This window comes from Cicer arietinum, chromosome 3 (genome assembly GCF_000331145.2).
Source record: "Cicer arietinum cultivar CDC Frontier isolate Library 1 chromosome 3, Cicar.CDCFrontier_v2.0, whole genome shotgun sequence".
NCBI lineage: Eukaryota > Viridiplantae > Streptophyta > Magnoliopsida > Fabales > Fabaceae > Cicer > Cicer arietinum.
In genome coordinates, this window is record NC_021162.2 from 27,451,481 (window position 1) to 27,459,987 (window position 8,507).

Below are 8,507 nucleotides of genomic sequence, written 5' to 3' on the forward strand. Positions count from 1 at the left end.
CTTCGTGAAGCCGATCCTATCCCTGAGGATGCCTCAAAATCCACTTCTCCTCAACATATGGAAGATGGTGAGGAGTTATACTTTGATCTGAATCTATCTTACCCTCCATCTCCTACGGATGTGCCTATGGCTTCTCCTCCCACTGTGCCAGTGGATGAAGATGTAATCCCTCCACCAGATTTTTCGCAACAAATTCCTCCTGCTGCAAACTTTGACAAAACTGCTCAACCTCTCCCTGAGGTTACAGGTGTGTTCAGTTCCCTTGACTCCTTCTTTACTGCCACAACTCATAACCAGTCAAAGGACAAGGCTGGGAGCTCTCAGAATAAGAGTTTCAGTGTCAATGATCAGCCTAAAGGCTCGGTTCCTAACACACAGATTGGGGAAAACAAGAAGCAAATGAAACTCCTCAAATTAATTAGGAAAGACCAGAAGAAAATTCTTCAGCGCTTCACTCACTTTCAGAACTCTTTGGTTCAATTTGAGCTCATTCTTGAATGGGTTACCAAACATTTGGTTCCTACCATTGCTCCTGGGGATCATCCTCTTGAGCTACCAGCCCAGCCAACCTCTAATGTTCCATCTCCCTCATCCTCATCAGATGAACCAGCCTCATCAGATTAAATCTGTTGTTATTTCTTTTTGCTGCTGCCAAATTCAGGGGGAGAATGATTATGTTTTTATGATTATGTTTTCTGTTTAGTGATTATGTTTTTTGATTATCTAGTTGCTTTGGGTTCATGCTGTTAAAACTGTTTAATTATTGTGTTGTTAAGTTGAATAGTTATGTTGCTTATGAACCCATATTTATGCTTTGTTGAACAAATCTTTAAATGATTATCTAATTATCATGATATCATTTGTATGATTAGAATCATGTTATTTCAACACTTTGGCATACATTTAGGGGGAGTAATGATTTTTAGTTTTAAAAATTATTACACATATAATTGAGGGGGAGCATAAACATTTTATCTTTGTCTTATTTAAAATCATAATCTAAAGAATTTTGTCATCATCAAAAAGGGGGAGATTGTTGAGACAAAATCTCTCAAATGATTTTAATGATAACAAAATTACTTAAGAGATTATGATTGTGGTTAATGACTAACATGTGTTCTTGAGTGTATTCATATAAGATAATAGGTTATTAATCATTACGGCAAAAAGAAGGAAAATGTGATTTTGGCCTGAGGATGGAAAATCCACGTGAGGATGGAAATTGCTGCAAGCGTGAGGATGGGCTGCAATTTGAAAAACTCCAGATTTGGACAATCTGATCTCTCACCAGAACAAATGTGTTTATTCAAATGCATAACAATGTCAAACATGAATAAACAAAACATTCAAAAGTAAGATGCAAGCGCGAGGATGGAAATTGCTGCAATTTGAAATATCTCCAGATTTGGACAATCTGATTTCTCACCAGAATAATTGTGTTTATTCAATTGTATATCAATGTCAAACATGAATAAACAAAGCATTCAAAAGTAAGAGTCAAAAGGTCAAAAGAAAAAGATGAATATGGCTAGATCTATCATGCAGAGGATGGCAGTATAGTCAGATGATAGGCCAGCAAAAGTGAAAGCAACCTATCAAGCATGTGCAAAGGTCAAAATTTGAACATTTAATGGGCTTGCACGTTTTAATTCATAAGGAAGTCAAGTTAGCAAAAGGCAACTTGAAACAAGCCAAAAATGGAAGATCACATGTTGCTGCCAGATCTGATCCTCGGACTGAGTATGACAGTCCTATGTCATAAAGTGGCTTTTTCTCTCTTGTCAACATCACCTCAAAAGATGAAGCCAACCTAGACCTTAAAGACTACGAAAAATGCAGCTCAGAAACAGCCTTGCACTTTGATTAAAGAGAAAAAGCAAGGACATGTCAAGATCAAAGCTATGCTGCAAGAGGATGGGTTCTGCCTAAGCCTAACAAGTTGAGTGACAGTTCTGTAATTATGATGAAAACCTTGGATCCTTTGATAATGAGCTCCAACGGTCATAAAGGGCTTGGATCTCTATAAAATGCATACAAGCTCTCCATTGGAAGACACACAACACACTTGCATAAAAAGATCAAGTATCTTAAAGCTTTCAAGAAGCAAATCACATCCTCTCTTATTACTTTCTTTGATCCTACACTATATCTTTGTATATCATTTGAGAAAGTATTAAGTATCAATCACTCTCATTCTACTTTGTAATTTCCTAGTGAGTGAAGCTTGGAAATATTTGAAAATTGATTGTAAGCTTGGTGAAGCTTGATAATACACAGTTTGTAATCATCCTCGGGTTGAGGATCGATCTGTTTGAAAGTTAGTGAAATCTCACAAGGGTGTGAGGACTGGACGTAGCCATCTTTGGGTGAACCAGTATAAAATTGTGTGTGTGTCCCTCATATTCTACTCCTACTTTTTTGCTCAGCTTAGATTCAACGATTTAAAAATCTCATCCTCGAGCTAGCCATCCTCAGCGAGAGGATAGTTTTTTTTAAAACACTTAAAAATTATTTTTAACAGCAAAATCCCTAAGTGTATTTATCATTATTTTTAATAAAATTAAATTTAACATATTTAAATATAAATATTATTTTAAAAATCAAAGACATTCAACTATTTATTATTTTTTCTTTAATAATAGTAAAAGAAAAAAAGAAACGATGATTTGGATCTCTTATTTCTCTATCCAATTTAAATCCAGTGCTATATTGTGTGATAAGTTTTTCACTAATAAATCGCGAATGCTAAGTTGGAAAAACTAATAATAGATTGGAATACTCAAACCAATCAAATAATGATACATATAACTATTAGTCTATTAGTCTTTTGTTAATATTTTTTTTATGGTAACAAAAAACATTTTTCATATTTTTGTATCCGAACTTTTTAACATAGTCTGATATTATCAAATTAAATCATTAATAGTCTAATGCACGTTAGTACGTATAATACTACTAAATTTTAAAGTTTTCATTTTTATTGTATTTAAAATAATTAATATTTATTTATTAAATTCTATAAAAAATAACCAAATTTTTTCTCTCCACTCGATATCTCTATGCACCGTTCTTCACCATCTTCATCCGCTGTTCTTCACCGTGTCTCCTATATTCTCTATTGTCTATCTTTGTATTTATTCATTAAGAATCAAAGACGAATCGGGAAACATCACAATGATGATTGTGCGTGATCGACAACACTAAGACGATATTAACGCAAACACATGCAAAATAGATGAAGGATTCTCTTGCAGTGGTGGATGAACAATAAATATATCTTCTCACGACTGTAAAAGGACGACGTAAGAGAGCGAATAAAAATTATTTTAAACTTTTGAGTTAATAATGATTTTAATTTTAATTAAATAAATTTTTAAAAATTATTTATTAGATTTACCATAATTAAATTAAATAAATATACATACATATATATATATATATATATATATATATATAAATAATTTTATCAACTTAATATATCATACATAAATGTGTGAAAGTAAATATTTATTGTTTAAAAATTAATAGTACTGAAACTGGAAAATGTTTTTTATATCACAATCCCGTGTCACTCTTTTTCTATTGTTTCAAAACTATTCCAAATTTCACTTTCCAACAAATACCTCTCTCTTCACCCCACACCCTTTCCCACTCTCTTTATCTAAAGTCACCGTTCTATTGAACTGGTACAGATCTACTTTAATTTTACAGTATAGTTTTAAAAAATAAAAAGGGAAAATGTCTGATTGGGCACCCGTTGTAATAGGAGTAGTGTTGTTTGTGTTATTTCAACCAGGCTTGTTGTTTTCATTTCCAGGAAATGGAAAGCAACTTGAATTTGGTGGAATGAAGACAAATGGAAAAGCTATTTTCATCCATACACTTATCTTCTTTGCGCTCTATGCTGTTATCATTTTGGCTCTTCGTGTTCATATCTATACTGGTTGATTTGGTTGCTTGATCTAGATCTGGGTTCTTTTAAGAAGGTATTTTAGTTTAGTTTATCTACCAAAAAAGTTCTATGTTATTGTTACTGAATGGTGTTTATTTGGAGTGTGTGAGTCTATCAATAATAATGAAATAAAAGTAGAGTTTTTTTTATGATTGAAATTGTGTTGCTAAATTGTTTAATTATTTATAAAAAATCTAGTGTGATTTTAGATTTGAATTTAACTGTAGTCGAAAAATTGTGGGGATCAGACTATTTGATCTAAGAAATTTAAACCATTAGCATCCAAATTGTTTTTATGATAGAATTTTTGAGGTTGATGTCAGGTTATTATCATGTATTGATGTTAGTAATTCATTATATTTTTTTAAACGGTTGATTTATTGATTTAGAACTATTAAAATTTAATACGATTTTATAACCCTAAAATGTCTCAAAAATTAATAAAAAACACAAGTAATATTGAAAACATATTTTTAAAATAATTATTTTAATAGTGAAATTTTGGTTTTGAAATGTTAGCTTTGATATAATTTTCCGATAGTATATACACACTTTTGTTAATGTTCACTTACAACATTATTTTGGGATTAGAAAAATCAAACAAAGCATATGTATCGGAAGTATTTGTGGTATATTTTTGTCTAGATGCAGTTCTGTTTCTATAGGTCGACCACATCGATCCTTAAAAAAAAAATATGGGTGGACGGCAACAATCATTCAAAAAAAAGTATTTTTGCTAAAAAAATTTTAAAAAGGAAAAATTATTAATTGTGATAAAACTTATATATATCTATAGAATAATGAATAAATTGATATATGTTAATCGGTTGTGATGAATTTCGATTATATTTGATATGACATGTATATTAATAGATATGTTAGTTAATATAGATATGTTAATATAGATATAGTGGTGCATCTAGTTGTAATTTTAGGCTCTATAATGGATGTACTTTATGAGTATAATTATTTTTAGATTTAAATATGTATTTGGTTTATGTAAATATAATATTTTTTAATTTTAGTCTTGTAAGTTTTTTTGTTTGGATTTAGTCCATATAAAATGAGGTCAACTTTGGTCCGTAACGTCAGATCAACATTAAACGAAAGACGAGTTTTCTAAGACACTTTAAACCCCTCTTTTAATTTCTATTCATATTTTTTTAATAAAATAAAACTAATTATTAAATAATAAATAAATAAATATATTAATTAATAATTTAAAATATTTTAATTTTTTAATATATCATATAATATGATGTGTTGGTGTGTAGTTATAGAGCCTCGTGTTATGGTGACTTGTTAGCTCTTTTTTTTGTAACTTTAATTTGATGTTAGGGACCAAAATCGATAGTCTATAATTTTACGGGAATTAAATTCAAACAAAAAATTTACAGAGACTAAAATAAAAAAGTGGTATATTTGTAATTAAAATTTAATACGATTTTATAACCCTAAAATGTCTCAAAAATTAATAAAAAACACAAGTAATATTGAAAACATATTTTTAAAATAATTATTTTAATAGTGAAATTTTGGTTTTGAAATGTTAGCTTTGATATAATTTTCCGATAGTATATACACACTTTTGTTAATGTTCACTTACAACATTATTTTGGGATTAGAAAAATCAAACAAAGCATATGTATCGGAAGTATTTGTGGTATATTTTTGTCTAGATGCAGTTCTGTTTCTATAGGTCGACCACATCGATCCTTAAAAAAAAAATATGGGTGGACGGCAACAATCATTCAAAAAAAAGTATTTTTGCTAAAAAAATTTTAAAAAGGAAAAATTATTAATTGTGATAAAACTTATATATATCTATAGAATAATGAATAAATTGATATATGTTAATCGGTTGTGATGAATTTCGATTATATTTGATATGACATGTATATTAATAGATATGTTAGTTAATATAGATATGTTAATATAGATATAGTGGTGCATCTAGTTGTAATTTTAGGCTCTATAATGGATGTACTTTATGAGTATAATTATTTTTAGATTTAAATATGTATTTGGTTTATGTAAATATAATATTTTTTAATTTTAGTCTTGTAAGTTTTTTTGTTTGGATTTAGTCCATATAAAATGAGGTCAACTTTGGTCCGTAACGTCAGATCAACATTAAACGAAAGACGAGTTTTCTAAGACACTTTAAACCCCTCTTTTAATTTCTATTCATATTTTTTTAATAAAATAAAACTAATTATTAAATAATAAATAAATAAATATATTAATTAATAATTTAAAATATTTTAATTTTTTAATATATCATATAATATGATGTGTTGGTGTGTAGTTATAGAGCCTCGTGTTATGGTGACTTGTTAGCTCTTTTTTTTGTAACTTTAATTTGATGTTAGGGACCAAAATCGATAGTCTATAATTTTACGGGAATTAAATTCAAACAAAAAATTTACAGAGACTAAAATAAAAAAGTGGTATATTTGTAGAGGCCAAAGATATATTTAAACCTTATTTTTTTTAGTACAAATTTAGTTGTTGTGTTATCGTTGTCGAAATGTATTTTTTAAGTCTAATATATTTCTTGTTACATGAATTAACTTTATCAAATGACATATATCATGTAGATTGATATGTGTAGAGTGTATCATGTATATTGATATGTACGTTAGAAACTAAAATTTATTTTATTTATTAAAAATTATATATTATTTTATTAAGACTTAATTTTTAAGATTAAATAAAGTATCTAAAATAGTTAAGATGACCCTGAATATAGGTTATTTGATATTGTTTTGAAATTTTAGCGAAATGTAATATTGGTTAACGTAGTCATTTTAACCGTTAAAATTTGAAAATACATTTTGAAAATAGTAAAACATGATTCAAAGTGGTTCCTTCGTTAATTTGTCACTAACATTGAAGTGAAATCACTATGTATTCTCTAAATGTACGCAAAATTGCAAAAATAGAAGACTGTTGTTTCATTAAAGATTTGCAATTTTGAGAATCAGTACGCTATTTACTTTATGTTACGGTGGATAACAAATGGGTTGGTTCAGACACAAAGCCCTAAATCATTAAATGTTATTTTCTTCGTGGTGGTGTTACATACTTATTTTGGTAGTTTAAAAAATCTATAGTATTGCAACAATAATTTTTTAAAATATTTTAAAAGAAGTTTCTTAAATTTTTTAAATTGTCAATTCGATTAAAGGAGATTGACTAAAGGCAAACACTTTGAGTTTGCGACGAATTTCAAGAAATTGATTGGAAGAAATTGATTTGGTGAAGGAATGAACAAGTTGTAGGGACGTTGGAACATGTCGAACCAGTAGTTGTTTGGCAATGTCTTTTTCTCGAACAAAATGATAATCAAGCTCCATGTGTTTAGTTCTTGAGTGGAGAATTGGATTGTGAGAAAGAAGAATATAACTAATATTATCAAATAGAAGTGTAGGTGTTTTGATGTTGACTTGCAACTCATGAAGAAGCGATTGAACTCATATTAGTTCAACCAATGTGTGAGCCATACTATAGTACTCAGCCTCAGTGCTCGATCGAGCAACCATTTGTTGCTTCTTTGATGACCAAGATACTAAGTTAGGACCCCAAAAAATGCACGATCTAGAGGTAGAACGACGATCATCGGGATCATTAGCTCAATCGACATCACTATAAGTAATTAGAGAGTGAGGAACATTGAGATTACTACGATGTAATAGCAGACTCATATCAAAGGATCCCTTGATATAATGAAGTATTCATTTGACAGTCTTCCAATGGTCGAGCCATGAATTGGCAAACCTTGTTGACATTAAATGCAAGTTCAGGACGAGTAAGGGTGACATATTGTAATGCCCCCACAACTGATCTATACTTAGTAGGATAAGTTAAGCTATCAATTCAAAACCTACTCAATTTGCAGCCACTTATCATTGGAGATGAAATGTCATTTGAGTCATACATATTGACACCAGATAATAGATCACAAATATATTTTTCTTGGGACATGAACATAGAACCATTGGACAATGCTAAGAAAATAGTCCAAACAATCCAATTGTTTAAGAGCAAACTTATTGTTGAGTTTAGTGATAAGGTCTATAATAAGAATTATGAAGAACCATTTATAAGAATGTCATCTACATAAATAAGAATGTAGAGACAAACAACATTGGTTTTGTATAGAAGTAGAGATGAATCACATTTACTCAAATAGAAGCCAAACAGGAGAAGAAAAAAAGTGAGACATTCATACCAAGCACGGGGTGCTTGCTTTAGGCCATATAACCACTTATGCAGATTGCACACTAATGACTGATTGGGATCCTAAAAAACAGAAGGTTGTTGCATAAAGACCTCTTCTTGCAGAACACCATTAGAAAATGCGTTATTTATATCAATTTGTTGAATTTTGCATTTGTTATGCAAAGCTAGAGTTAACAAAATTTGAATTGTGACAGGTTTGACAACATAGGAGAATGTTTTTATTGAAGTCAAATGCCATTATTTGATGAAACTAATAGATCCAAAGCCCACCCTTGTGGAATAGTGGAAGATGTTTTGGTAAAAGTAGGGA

At 29.7% G+C, this 8,507-nt stretch overlaps 1 non-coding gene across 1 annotated transcript; it reads left to right on the forward strand.

Annotated features, from left to right (window-relative positions):
* Positions 1 to 3,537: 3,537 nt before the first annotated feature.
* LOC101493411 (uncharacterized) lies at positions 3,538 to 3,959 on the forward strand. The gene is made up of 2 exons (XR_003470840.2): positions 3,538 to 3,686; positions 3,818 to 3,959. It is a non-coding gene; the product is annotated as an uncharacterized protein (transcript).
* Positions 3,960 to 8,507: the final 4,548 nt, after the last annotated feature.